General features: G+C 35.4%; 1 pseudogene; it reads left to right on the top strand.

The window, feature by feature from the left end:
* The first annotated feature begins 3,818 nt into the window (after positions 1-3,818).
* LOC110020072 overlaps positions 3,819-15,912 on the top strand; it is a 21,968-nt pseudogene continuing 9,874 nt past the window's right edge.

The following is a 15,912-nucleotide window of genomic DNA, read 5'->3' on the forward strand; positions in this document are numbered from 1 at the left end:
TTTTTTTATGGGAAAATTACATACAAACCATCGAGTGATTTTAGTGTTTAGGGTTTCTGAAAATTTGATATTTTCAATTGACTCCTCGAGTGATTTTTTTAAACAACTAAATCCTAAGGTATTTGTAGTTGTCAACGGTTCAACAATTGAAAATTTTATAGAAATGGAAAATATGATTGAAGTTTTAGCATGAATTTTGATATTTGAGTGAGAATTTGAAAAATGGATGAAACGTTGTAGATGATTTGTAAATAGATAGTTTTGGATAGTATGTATGCAATTGCTCCTTTTATATTCAATAAAGTTTTCGAGTTATCGACATTATTGTGTTGTGTTTGTGATTTTGATGGTATGTGTGGTATCTTTATGGAACACGAAGATAGCCCCATCATTCATTGGCAATGTTTTATTGAAGTACTCTTTACTCTTGATGGCTTGTGTCACTTTTGCTAACGAGACTCTTAAAGGAGTCAGCGGAGAGAGTTTGTGAGTCCGATGTAGCACTCTCTAGGCGACAGTTAGATCATTGTTTAGGGTGTCAGGCTTGGCTTTTCCAAATGGTGAATACTCATATCCAACGCTCAATCATCTGAAGAAGGGCACGAGTCTTCAAAATAAGTCATGGTCGATAGATGAGATTATGTCTCGATCCCCAACATTCTCTTTTGTCGTTTCTCTTCAAAGGGTGCTAGTTAGGTTACTCTATTTTGACAAGAAAGCGAATGTTATATTCTTCTACAAATATGTGGTTGTAGGTAAACTCCAGTAGCTTGCCCTATGTTTTGGGTCGTTGTAAGCCCAATACATTACAAAACATGCCCTCCTTTAGCTCTAGAGCGATGGTCGCATGGGAAACTGTGGCTTCCAAGGCTCAAAATTTTAGCATCTTCTTCTGAAAAACATGTGATAAAAGTGTATATGAACTCACTCTACCCCTAATGCTGTTGTAGGTGTGCCTATGAGCTCTTGCGGGGCCTCTGCGCCATAGCAAACTGAATGGGGAACATCCTCCTAATGTTTACAAATGAGGTGATCACCCTAGTGACAATTTGTTGAGCCACGAGAGGTTCAACTCCCTCGGGGTTATGAATAATAGACAACATTTCAACATGTCAGTTATGTCGAGCAAAACGGCAAATGACTCAAAGAAGACAATATGGTACATTGGGTTCGACCGTCCTCGATACGATTCCGGAGTTTGAATATTGAAACACTCAGAGGATTCAACTTTACAAATTTGCATGGAGAAAGCGTTGTGATTGTGTAGTATACAATAATTTAGTGCGCTCGTATATGTGGCAGTCTCCACCTCAGGGCATGGAGGAATTTTTCTACCGTTTGGAACTAGCGCTCCATCAAGGTGGCAAGACATTACTTTTCGGGGTAACTACACTTTTCTCTCGAACCACTCCACCCCTGATCATCTCCATAATATGTTCTTTGAGGTTGTTCATTTGCTCAGCTACGAACTCTCGTGTGCCGTCCATGTTGTTTGCGCTATCTTGATATTGGGGTTCTTCATCTAAAGTTATTCCTATTATTGCTTGTGGCATAATTCACACTCTTCGCATATTTTTAGAATGTTGAACCCATATTTGCTCGTGAATCACACCCAAAGAATAGAGCGTGAAAGAATAGTGAGAAAGAGAATGAGTGTGCGTGAGAGAGAGAGAGAGAGCTTGAAGAATCATCTGTGGCCCATGTTTTGGTGGTGTTGCAACCCCAACACAGTGCTATTTATGTAAGGGTTCGTTTGGCGCAGCTTATCCCAACGTTCAGCATTTTCATATCGTCGTGGAGTCGTTTGATTAGTGTGTTGGGGCTGGCGGTCTGAGAATGTGGGTATGGTTTTACGTTATAACCAAAATGATTTACGGGCACTCCCTTTACCTCAAGTCCCACATTTCATCACAGCTTATTACTCCTGAGCCCTCGATTTTGTCTCTGTTTGACAAAGTCGAGTTGAAGAGGGGAGGAGGCGACGGCTTGGACACGGGTTCCAGCGGAGAGGCCGGTGCGAGGAGAGGAGGCTGTAGCTAGTTGGTCACTGGCGAGGACTAGCGGCCGACGACTTTGAGTGAAATCCCAGAGTCTGCTAGGGTTTTCATGAAAACGAGGGTGACAGTTGTCTTGCGTGGAATAGATAGAGGAGAGAGGGTATGCGATGATTTTATATGGATGACAATAATAATATTATTATTAAAATAATAATAGTAATAATACTTATTATTCAATTAATCATTAATTTGCGCATTTTTTGCCTGCACGCGTCCTCACAGCGAAGTCGATATCCTTTTTGACTAAAATCAGCGTTTTAGATGCAATCGTGCAGTTCGTTTCGTCATCCGAGCTCATTCAGATCACTTTTTCAGCGATCAGGCTTATGTTTCATCTCGTGGCTTATGCTTTATCTATTTTTTTGCTCATACAATTCTATTGCAAATAACTTCACTAAACAATTAACATAATGACCATTTATCTAGCAACACATGCCAATAGTTGTTCTACACAAGCTCCTCCATACAACAAGACAACTTATCCTGATAATCTGCAGATTATCAAGTTATCAGGATAATCTGCTTATCAGCAAATTATTAATAATATACATCTGCCCCTAAATACCATAAACTTTTTATATCATTTTTATATGGGATTGTTATGCACGAATAACAATATTTGGATTACTCTGCATTTATTTATTCCTGGTCAAATTTTTGCTATATCAAACCGCTACTCGATGATGATCTCGACGATTGAAATTATTAGCTAAAAAGTTAAGCTACCACTGATCAGGGTAGGGCCCTTTGAAGCATTGATCCAAAATGTATCTGAGTTTCCAATCTTCATATTAGGGAAAATTATTACATTAGGACTCCGCGTGCAGAGCTTCTTGTGGAGTCCAATCTCGTACTGACACGTGGAAGACCGACTCACCTACATAAAAAAAAAAACATGCGATTCAACCCAACTGATGCGTTACAGAGTCAAATCAAATATTTTTTGCGTTATTTATTCTGTCGCCGTGTTATAGGAATATTTCATCGTGTTATTCTGAAAAACACATCAGTAATACATGAACAACACATCAATAACACATTAAATAACGCACGAATAACACAAAATATTCATAATAACGCGTGAGAATATTCCTAAATCATCAATAACACATTGAATAACTATAACTTATTAATAAATATAAATTATAACATCTAAAAAAATTATTTTTGTTATATAACACACTAATAACAAATTAATAACACATAATAATGCACCAATAATACTTAATAACACAATTATACAGTCCATAACCCGCAATATGACACGTGGGGAATATTCTTGGGGTGTTATATTGCGGGTTATAACGCCGCCTCACAAGTTATACAACCGCCCTATAACACTACCCTAGCTCGCAATATAACATGTATTAAATATTTTGCACGTGTTATACCGCGGGTTATGGAGTGTAAAATTGTGTTATTATATGTTATTAGTGTGTTATTATGTGTTATTCCACGTGTTATATCGCGGGTTATAGAGTGTAAAATTTTGTTATTATATGTTATTAGTGTCTTATTATGTGTTATTATATGTAACACATCAATAACATATGAATAACGCAAAAAACTATCGAAATAACGAGGGAAAATATTTTTATGAGATGAAATATTTCTATAACACATCGATAAGACCAATAATATTGAAAATAACGAGGAAAAATATTTTTATGCGATGAAATATTTCTATAACACATCGATAAGACCAATTAACCCATTTTCATTATTTTTATCATTTTTTATGTACCAAAATTCTCTCTCATCTTCTCCAATAACTCTAATAAATCCCTCCATTTCAATCTCGCCTGCTTTTGATATTGAATGTGCTTTCTAGTTCCTATAGGTTTCTTTCTTTTCGCACTGCGCGGATTCTGAAATAGCTTTTGTTATTTATGCATGTTGAAGAGGCGAGCGGAAGATGACGGAGCCCTCGAAAGTCATTCACGTCCGAAACGTGGGGCATGAGATTTCAGAGGTGGGTTTCATCACTGCCTTTCTGTTCCTTGGCGTTTCTACGCTTCAGATGCCCCAGCATTGTTGAGAACTATTGATTTAGAACGGGAAGTCTTTTGTTTTTTTTCGTTTTGGTTGTTGACCTCAGGTTGATTTGCTCCAGTTGCTGCAACCTTTTGGAGAGGTTACAAAGATTGCAATGCTTCGAGCAAAAAATCAGGTTTTAATTCATTTTATTTATTGATTTTTATTTTTTGTTGGCATTTGGTTTTCCTTGTATGTCGGGTGAATCTGAAATGCTTGATTATTTTTTTATTTATTATAAAATACTCAATGAAAATTTTGTTTTTATTTGTTTCGGCTTCAGGCCCTTCTCCAGATGTGGGATACATCTTCGGCTGCTAACGCCATGCAATTCTATTCACTTGTCCAGCCCAGTGTTAGGTAAGTCAGAAGTTTTGTTTCAGGAAGATTAAATACATGCCACTCAATTCCTATGCATTTTCTTATCTAACCCCTAATCTTTATTTTTTACACACATACCACCTTAAGCATGCATGCAGAATTGCATTTTACTTTTTTAAAGTTAAAATGATGGTATATTTGATGAGATATGAATGATTGTGCGGTATAAACGTAATAAGCAAAATTTAGGTGTTAGATATGTGTATGCATAGGAAATGGTGGATATGTATTTGAATGCCCCTTTGTTTTATTGTTATTTGATTCTTTATTGCTTTGCAATGATTTTCTTATTCATTATCCTCCCAAAACGTGATTTTTTGCACTTTTGGGCTAATATTTGATCCATTTATTGTTCTTCTTTTTAATTGGAATTTACTGGAGTCCACTCCATCTATTTCTGAACAAGAAAAAAAAGCTGAAGCAGCTGCTTATTTTCAAATGTTCATATGGTTGCAAACTTCCTGCTGTATACTCTGTTACACTTTTTGTAGCTGATTTTAGTACCAGCAATGCAGGATATGCCATAATGGCACATAGGGGAGTAAAACTAGTCGAGTCAAGCTCGAGCCACCCTCAGCATGAGCTTGATTTGAGCTTGAGCTTGATTAATTAATCTTGTTGGAGCCCGAGCTCGAGCTTAATTCTATGAGTTTGGGCTTGCTTGTTTATTATGAAAAAGAAAATGATAAGTGATAAGTCAAATGGACAAGCAAAAGATAAATAATAATAAAATAATTTATATAAAATATAAATATTATTTTAAAATAATTTTAATTATTTAAAGATAAAGCATTGAATTTAAATATGGTTTAAGTATATTTTCTATTAAATATTTTTTAAACGAGTCGATCATGAGCTAAAGAGTAGTGTTGGGGCTGTCTTGAGCTCGACTTATTAGCTCATATAGCTCAGTTGACTGGCCACTTATCAAGTCGAGCACGAGCTGGCTCACAAGTTAGCTTGGGTCGGTTACACCCCTAAGGACACATATATTCATCCTTGGTAACTCAAATATTATAATAAATTTTCTACTTAAGCTTATTATCATCCAACGTGCGTGCATTTGTGTTCTCTTAGATTAGATAAACATATAAGTGTCAAAATAATTCCCTGACTTTTTTCCTAGGTGCATTTTAGTTCCAGAGCTTTTAAAAATGTAAATTTAGCCCCCACACCTTTTTAATATGGATCGAAATACTCATAAGTGAGTACTATTTTGACTATTTCGACCCCCATGAAAACAATCCATCGACTAATTTGCCATTTTTTTAAACTATTGGAGAGCTTGTTTGAAGCTCAAGCTCAAATCGAGCTTTCGGGGTTGTATTCAATATTGAACTTGTTAATAAAATTTGAGCTCTTGGCTCAGGCTCTAATCGAGCTCTGTGTTTATGTTTAAGCTTAGTTCCTATTTGAGCTTTATTTTTGTTCATTTTATATGATGATAACTGAGTCATTATCGAGCACATTAATGAGTAAATTACAGAGCTATTTAATTTTCATGCAAATAATTTTTATTGAACAAATTGAAATTAGTGTCATCGTGTTCTTTATTTTATAACTAAATTAGATTTATCGAACAAAATAATGAGTATTATGATTAAACTATTTATTTTCTAATCAAACGAGCTTTATCTAGCTTATAAATGAGCTATTTGTTGAACATAAAAGAATAAATGAGCTTTTAAATGAATAACTAAAATAAGCATATAAATGCTTAAAATAAATAAACAACTAAGCAAATAATTTTTTATTTCGTTTTTAGTACCACAGATTGGAATTTAATTTAACATAAATAAAATTTAAATTAAGTTTTTTTATTCACAAACTTAAATTAAAACTTTAATCAATTTTATTCACAAGTATTAAATTGATATTTTTTGTCTTTAAATGAAACTGTTTATCAAACTTCTCAGCGAGCTTTAAATAATATTGTTCATGAACATAAACAAATTGAATAAGAGGGTGTTCAAGCTTGTTCATTAACACTTGAGTAGTTATAACAATGTTCAAACTTGCTTAATTAGTTAATCAAATGAACATGAACGAGCTCTTATCGAGCCGAGTTATGAGTAACTTGTCAAACACTTCATTCATTTGCAGCCCTATTCGCCGCCCTATTCGCCATCAAGCCTTCTTACTTTTAACTTAATGCAGCTATTTCTGTAAAACATCAAAGCAAATCATTCCTTAATAACTATTTTAAGTTTAATTTTGAAGCAAATTCATCAACCTCAATTTTCTTTTGTAGTGCTGAACTTCCACCGAATAACAATTTTAGAGTTTTCTTGTCTAAAACCTTAAATATTCCAGTTTTCTGCATTTTTTGACGCAAAAAATTGTCTCCAAGATATTTTGTTTGCAAGGATATCTCGTGAGAGTCAAGGTAGTAGCAAGTTAAGCGCAGCCTGCACTTGGCTGAGCTTACACGTGTATGTATAAATAAATAAATATACATATTAGCTTAGTTAGAAATTGAAAAAGAAAATATAGTGAGGCTTATTTATATTTGAGAATTTGTGGACACATTTAATCTAAAGTATGTGCTTAAGCATCATCCAAAAGACATATTGGTTTTCATGAATGAGAATATTAAAGCCATGTATCATTCTTTATTGATTGCAGAGGTAGCTAAAAGTTTTACAGTTTAAGCAAATCAAGGAATATTGTAATGTTTAAGAAGCTTTTATTTAAATTATTGTTTTTTATTGGCAGCATCAGCCTAACTAATAGATAATATGCCTATTGTGTGCTTGTTTAAAATAGAAGGAAAGACTAATCACAATCATTGTCGCCTTTAACCTTATTTCAGCTATTTGGGATCGGCTTTACTAATCTCTCTTTTTTTCTTTTTTGTTTGTTAATGTATGTGTAGTTTTGCTTGAGGTGTTCAATCTATTGTGCATTATTTTATATTTCCCCTGGAAAAGTTTTTTCCATATTATCTTTGATTTGTCTTGCTTCCTTCATAGTTAATTCATATTAATTTTATTTACATGTCGTATTGCCGTATCTTCAACCTTTCTTGAACATGTCTAAACTACTTAGGTTATCTTCCATTTCCTTATCTGTGGGCCCTGTGACTCCTACCTTTATCATACGATCTTTTTTTATTTTATTCTTCATAGTTTTTTCATATTCAACATTTTTTGCCTAAACATTCTCATTTATGTGACAGTCAAATTATTTATATTTGTCTTTCTTGTTTATCAATTGGGTCTACATGACAGTCAAATAAAATAATCTCTAAATCTCAATGGTTATCACATAGTATGCCAAAAGCACCTCTCCCTGAGCTGTGATCACATAGTATGCCAAAAGCACCTCTCCCTGAGCTATTATTTTTAAATCCATATGTACTATTACCCTATCTCATAACTTTATAATATTTATTTATGAGTTATAAGTTTGGTTCCTTTAAAATTACAATTACCTTGAAATAAAGAAGATGATGCTAAGTTCCTGTTGTATGGTGAGTGCCTTGCATTGCTTTGAGAGATGGGTGCCAATATTGTGATTCTTAATGAAGTTTTAGTTTTTTGTGATGATTAAATTGCTTGGGATGATGCAAAAAGAACATCTGGAGTTGGAGATGCTCAAGCACCGTTGGAAACAAGTTGATCAAATTTATGTTTGATTGTTTAAATGCTCAAGTAGTAAATCACGAAGATGAAGATTATGAGTACCAAAAAATAGAAAAAGAGATCAACTACAAATCCAGTGATATAGAAGACAGCATAAACCAAGAAGATAAAAATGTCTTTGATGAAGATTAGATGGGCGGTATACTATAATCTAAATATTTTAACTACTTATTTAAAATGATTACTTGGCAAAATTTCTAAAATGCAAATGCAATGAAACATAGAAATTTATTATCTCATCCTACTTTATTTAATGTGATGATTGTAATTTAGTATTTAAACCAACCTCATAATTAAAATAAACTTTTTAAGTTATAGAATTATTTTTCAAGCCATATTTATATTGGGCAACTCCCATGGTCACAACTTATGCATCAACAAATATAATATCATGATTGCTTCTATCACTTTTGAAATCATTGGAGTTGGTCACTGATAATTATTCTTGTGCTTGGAGGCTTTCACCATTAAGTTTGTTGAATGTTTTTTTTAATCTTTTTGTTGCAATGGATAGTGCATGGCTTGGGAAGTTCGTTGTTGTGAATCGGTGATTATTGATGGCTAAAACAGGATGCAGATGAACCTTGGCATTAATTGAATTGCATAGAAAACTCAAGTCATGAAGGAACCCAATTTAGAGTTGGCCATGACTTTATTTGATAGCTCGCGAGCTATCTTGCATAAATAAAAGGTCAAAATAAGATATACCTATAAGTATACAAAATAATGGGACATGATATATTTTTTTTAAAGCCTAACAATCTCGGTTCATTATCTCTCTCAATCCTCTGTTCTCTTAGCTTTCCTCTCTTCTTGATTTTTGTAACTTTTTTAGTCCCTCTAATTTTCTTCCTCATCCTCTTTCAATTTTGTGTTTGTTCAAGGAAATCTCCATCGAATCCATGTCGTGGTTGTCCAGTTTATTTGACCTCTACTAAATCCATGTCTTTGCTGCCACTCCAATATATCCCCCCCATCTTTTATTCCATTCGATCATCATTAATCCAACCTTTGGTATTCCATAACCTCATCATCCTTTGACCTCTGACTACCTCCACCTACCCCTCATATAGTTTATCAAGTGTTCTTTTCATCCTCATCCAATCTCCTTAGCACAACGACCATTCTTGTCATTCCTATATTGAGGTTGAGGATGTCAACAAGGTTGAGCTGCTCTATCAAGCTCCAATGCAGCATGGGTTCAAGCTTCATTTACCTGAGCTTAGCTCAACTTGTAAAGAGTGATCTGCAATGGTGGGGTGATTTGACTAATAGTGAAAGTTATGAGCTACGACCAACACTTTTAGGTCATTTTTCATTTGAGTTGCACCTCTAGGACTTTTAAATGGCTATAAGGCTGATAGATTATCCTCGCTCTTTTTATGTCTCTCGTATAAATCCATAATATATCCATTCATTTTTAGCTCCGGTGTTAATGGTCTCTAACGGAATCATATTATGTTTTGGTAGAATAGTGCATGATGATTTTCTTGTTAATCTTTAGTTGACAGTTCTACTCCTTATTATTGTTTGTTGAAGTCTGATGAAATTGAACTAATTTGCTGGTTCCATGGATTACGAAGTGGTTTAAATTTACATTTTAATACAATAACTTTGTCAAACTTGATATCTTCACTTCATTGATGTTTCTTATTCTGAAACTTTTAGTTTTATTCATCCCTTCATGTAACTAATTTTATGACAAAGTTAAGGGCATCATGAACTTGGCGGTAAAAACTTTTTGTCCCTCTATGCCTGCTAGCTTCATTGCTTGTTATTAGTTTGTTTAGATGCAAACGTCAGTCATATAATAATTTTACTAAAATTTGTGGTGTTTGGTAATATGATCCCTATTAACTTAATGAGAAATTTACATACGAAGCTCACAATTTTTTATGTATTTACACATCTCACACCTAAAAGTTCATCTTTACATACATGACACTCTGGTGCTTTAAACCTGTGCACGGAAATGTGTATTTCACTTTTAAAAAGTGATAATAGTGTTATTTCTGATGTGATGTTAAAGATTGGAGTGCTATGTTTGTAAATATGGACGCTTAGGTACGTTTAGGTAAGGTGGACCCCACCTGCTCCCTGCCTTCTTTTGTCACGGCAATTTGCACCCTCCTGCTCCCCGCGTTCCCTCTCGCGAAAAGGACCGGCCCGCCTGCTATTGTGGCGGGTCGGTTGGGTGGCTTTCGGCCGGTTTAGGAGGGAATTGTCTTGTTACGGGCATAACATTCTCCCAGAAGTATACCATTGAATGGTTGAAAATTTCCAGCTGATTTTTTAAATTTAGAGTTATGCTAATGTGATGCTGCCATGTTTAACTGCTAATAAAGTGTACGAGTCGATTTTTTACAGGGGTCGGAATGTCTACATGCAATTTTCTTTATACCAAGAGCTAACTACTCCAGATCAAGGTTCACAAGGTCGAAAAGACCAGGTTAGACTTAGCTTTTAAATGAATTTGTGTCAGATGGCTTTATGTATGGTTCATTATGGTTGAAAAACCACTGATAAATGTGTAATTATGTCATATTACTGAATTTATTTTATGAATTTTTTTATCTTAACAATGATTTTGATCATGTTTATCACTTTTGGTGTGCCGTAATTTTTTTCAGTAAACATGGAGTCATATGGGTTTATTTTACCTTGTTATCCAGGTTGTTCTTTTATAAGCCTTGAGCTTTCTTATTTAAAATCTGTTGAAAATTTATATGTATAATCTCTTCCATCAGCCAGAGATCTGTTTTCTCTCACGGCCACATATTGCTATTTGTAATGAGTAGGCTTCAGCCCTGCTTTTGGCAGGTTCATTTTATCCGTCTGAAGTATTTATACAATATGAGATTCATTGAACTTAAAGTGTTTATCTTTTAAAATGAAAGGGCTTGATTTTAAACCATCTTATCTGTTTGCTTTGTTTGGAGTTGCATAGCAAGTTCTAAATTTACTCAATGGAGCAGGTTTACATCCATGGAATAGTTCTCCCTGTTCTTTGCAGTTTATGCCAAGTACTGAATTGCAAATATTTCTTTTTATAACTATGGATCAATTCAAGCGTTTTTATTTTAAATTGTAATGATATTCTAATGAGGCAATTACATACATTCCACGCAATTCCTATGCATTTACATATCTAATACCTCAACTTTATTTTTTACATTTATACCATTCAAAACTTTGATACTACATCAAAAGTACCACTAGTTTAACCTTTAAAAAGGTGAAACACCCTTTTCATGCATAGGTAAGGTGGCATATATGTAAAAATGTAAATATAGTTGTTAGATATTTAAATAAATAATAATTGAGTGGTATGTATGTAATCTTACTATTTTAATTCATTGAACTATAGGGGTCACTTTGGAGGAGATTAATTATTTTTATTTAAATAAAAATTGTCTTGCTACTTTCAAATCTTTTATGGTGATGATTAGATTTTTTGCTCTACAAATATTTTTTTGGATAAATTACGTAAATGTATTTTTTTTTTAACCAGAAGCCACTATCCATTATGGTGATCTTGTGGTGGATGTGTATCATGAGTACTTTTGGCTGAGTGAGTATAAGTAACAATGTTTCTATTGGATGATGATAAGGTTGATGCATCCGCTCTTTGCTTTCTCTTCAATCTCTCTAGGAGCTTGTGATTCTCATCGATAAAGACCACCCGTCTCTCCCGCTTTTTTCGCTGCCATCAAAATCTCCTAATTGCCCCCTCTTCCACCCCTTTGGCCCCCACAATTACAACCACAACCTCTAGACTGTCCACATGCACCCGTTTTTCTCTTCTTGGGTGGCTTTGGACAAGCCTTACTCAGGTATCCCACTTCTTCACAGTTGTAGCACCTGCATGTCTCCTCCTGGGCACTTATCATACCTGAGCTCAAGACAGTTAAAGTTTGATTGTGTACCTGGAAGTCCACTCAGCTCAGAGTGTATCTTCATGCGACTCTCTTCTTGTATCATCGTGACAATGACCTCATTCAGTGAAGGAATCATTGTCTGGGCTAGGAAGACTGATCTCCTCTGATCAAAGGCTTGTGAGTGAGTCGGAAACTATTTAGTCGTCATCCGTGCAAAGATTTTCCTCTTCTTGCACCCCGAATAACCACAACTTGACATAGGTGAGAAGTGATCAAGATCTTGCCGCACTGCTCCAGCTCTATGAAGTATTCCTGAATCGATCTATCACCCTGTACCACTGCCTCTATGTCACGCTGAATTTGTACGCTACACTCTCATGTGGTTCTCAGTCCCAGCATAGGTCCCCTTCAGCTTTGCCCAGATGTCCCTCACACGCTGAATTTGGAACACTCTCATGTGGTTCTCAGTCCCAACATAGGTCCCCTTCAGCTTTGCCCAGATGTCCCTCACTTTTTGAATGCCGTCAATTGATGAGGCAATTGATGGAACCATCGAGTTAAGTAGCCAGGTGTAAAGCAAGGCGTATGTGGTCCTCCACTCATCTCTCTCAAAACTGTCACTCTTTGGCTCAGCTCCCATCAGATATCTATTTAGTTTTTTCTCTACTAGAACTTCCTTGATTCAACGCGAACAACTCAAATATGTCGCCGGTCCATCAAGTTTCAGATCCACCGGAGGGAATTTTGCTTCACTTGTGTCGAAGCACTTGTGAGGTAATGACCCCCATCAAGATGCTAGCTCCTTGTATGAGCTTGATTAAGATCTTCAAAACTTCAGGATCTATCTTCTCTAAAAGCTCCACGCCCTTACCTCTTGCGCCATCTTCTTCTTTTGACATCCTAAATTTAACTATTATTTGCTTTGTATGCCTGTTCTAAAGATCTTGCCAATTTCTGTTCCACGCGATGCTGCTTGAACCTCCCTGTTCCTATGCAAGCAGGAGCCTGTACTTCCCCTTTGCTTCGCAACAAATGAAGGGATCTCTTTGTACGAAGACCTTAGAAACTCCAGCAGTCACAATTAAGGCTCGTTGGGCGGCAACGATGGGATCACAACCGCAATTAGAGCTCACAGGATAGCAATGATGGCTCGTTGGACAACAATGACAGAATCACACAACACAAAGACCTCTAGAACTCCCTTTTTTCGCTCCTTCTGCGCTCGAGAAACACGACAACTGGATCGCACAACAGTAGTAACAACGCTCCTGCTTCTGCTCCTTCTGCACTTGGGAAACACAATGAAGGGATCATACAACAATAGCAACGACTGGATCGCGCATCACGAAGATCCCGCCTCCTTGCATTTAAAGTTGAAGCCATCTCCTGTCTCCTTCTTCCCTTTGCTTCTAGTCCAGTGCTAGGGCTCTGATATCATCATATAGAAAGTAATTGTTCTTCAAATATTTCCTATTTTATTAATGACTCGGTCTTATATAGAGCCTTACGACATTTGTAAATAAATTCCTAGACTTCTTCTATTTATAAATAGGATTCCTCATTTGATACAAATCTCAACAAATCCAATTACCAATTTATCAACTTTAATTTAGCAAAATTGCGTCGTTATTGATGCAAATAAAAATAAGTACAATTAATCCCATCAGTAAACTAAAGATTGTCAAAAATGATTTTTTTTTACAAGAAAGTTGAGATCTAAATAAACCACACATTAAACAGGATTCAAATCTCAAGAAGGGAAGCCGTAATCTTGCGAACTTGACCAAATCTTAATTGTGCATGCAAAATCATTCACAAAATGGATAGACGAAGAATAACACCAATCGAAGTCAACAGAGAACACGTACGGTTTGAACTAGTACTTGGAGAAAACTTTTCCTTCGAAGTTGTCTCCAAGCCTTACATTACGCTGGAAGAATACAACTCCAACTTTCTAGCACAAATTCGAGTGGATGTGAAATATAATTAAGCTCAGGCTAAATAAGCCGACATTGCACTTGGAGAATTCAACTCCAACTTACACAAATCTAAGTGGATGTGAAATTTAATTAAAATCAGGATAAATGGTACATGTATAGAACCTTAGTTATAATTAAACTAGGCCCGCTAATATAAGTTTCTGGCTTATAAGTACAAAAGCAACAATATTTCAACTTGAAAATTTCAGCTAGACAATAAGGTTTAGATCTATGCTACAGTAAACATCACAAGTCTGGGAGTACGGGCATTCATATTTCCATCAATCTGGTTTATTGTAATGAAATCTTCTAGAATTACCTTGAGAAGCACAAATAAGGATGCAAACATACTTTTTATTAGCTATATTTTAGACGGATCACTTGTTCTAATCATATTTTGGTAAACTCTTATCAGCAGTACTTTATTAATTATTGAAATTTAAACAGCCTTTATCTGTGATGGATTCATTGATTGCCACACTGAAGAGTGGAATTGATCATATGGGCAAGATTGTGTAGGACTAGATGTCTGTTTATTTCGTCAGAATTATTATCTTATTAGTATATTGATCAAATAAGGTTCTAATAGAGTAAAAGGTCAAAATATCCCCCCGATGTTTAGATGGAGCATTTTTTATCCTAGAGTTTATAATAGTGCTAAATTAGTCCTCAGACTGTTTTAATGAGGGCTAAAATATTACTCACTATTAGACTACTTCAAACCGTATTAAAGAGTCTGAGGGCTAAAATAATACTTTTATAAACTCTAGGACTAAAACAACACTTTGTAAAAAGTCAAGAGGATCATTTTGGCATTTTACTTAATATATTCCATCGTTGGTTGATAACGGGCGTGTTTTTGCCAAGGGAGGCATTTTCCCTTGTCACTTAATTAGATTCTGTAGCATGTTAAAACAACTAAGATTTTGAAGTTTGTTTAAATCTTTTGAGTGTGCCTCTTATCTTTCTCTCTGATATTACTTTTTTTTTCTTTCAACTTTTTCTCTTCTCTTTATAATCTCTATCTTATGATCTCCCTTTTTTCTACTACTTCTCTATTCACTTTTTCTTCTGTCCTGTCTATGCTGGTTTTCTTTTAAGCGCTCGGGATTCAGAACCCAATCGAATCCTCTTAGTTACAATTCATCACATGCCCTTGTTGTGAAAAATGACGGCAATAAAGAGAAAAATAGATCGAGAAAAATTACTCCAGAAAAATGACACAAGATTTACGTGGTCCGGCAAATTGCCTACGTCCACGGAGTTGCAGAGGATTTTATTAGCTGAGGAAATTACACCGTCGAGCGCCTCAACGTTTACAAAAAAATTTTATCTTTTCTCCTCTCTCTCTCTCTCCTCTCTTCTCCTCTCTCTCTTCTCTTCTCCTCTCTCCTCTTTCTCTCAAGTCATGTAAGAGAGAAATCAAAGGAATTACTTCCTTAGCAAACCCCCAAAAAAAAGGCAACAACAACCTTTTTTTTCCCTTTTTTCTTTTGCATAGCCGAGAGACTTGGAATTAGGTAGGAGAGATGAGTTTCCTGGGCTTTGCGTTATCCTATTTATAACCAAGCAAGTAAGATTTTCTTAAGGCAACCATAATCATATTTAGCAATTTTGCAAAGCGGGAAACGGGATTCCAAATCAAGACGACGCGAGAACGCGTTGAGGAGGAGGAATGCGGAGCTTCACACAGTTTCGTGATTTACACGATTTAACGGAGAAGGAAAGAAGTGGGAGATCAGGCGTGCGACAGAGATTAATGAAAGTTATTAAACTTAATTTTTGGTTTAATAACTTGCCTAAGCTGCAGTGGACATGGCTCCTCTTTCTCAACAATTCTCTCACTTGGAGACTAAGACACTGACTGTATCACCCATTGATTGCATCACCAAATTTTTTTTTTTTCAAATGTGATATCCTCCACCTCTGCAACTCAAAA

The sequence above is a fragment of the Phalaenopsis equestris genome, unplaced genomic scaffold (genome assembly GCF_001263595.1).
Source record: "Phalaenopsis equestris unplaced genomic scaffold, ASM126359v1 Scaffold000090, whole genome shotgun sequence".
NCBI lineage: Eukaryota > Viridiplantae > Streptophyta > Magnoliopsida > Asparagales > Orchidaceae > Phalaenopsis > Phalaenopsis equestris.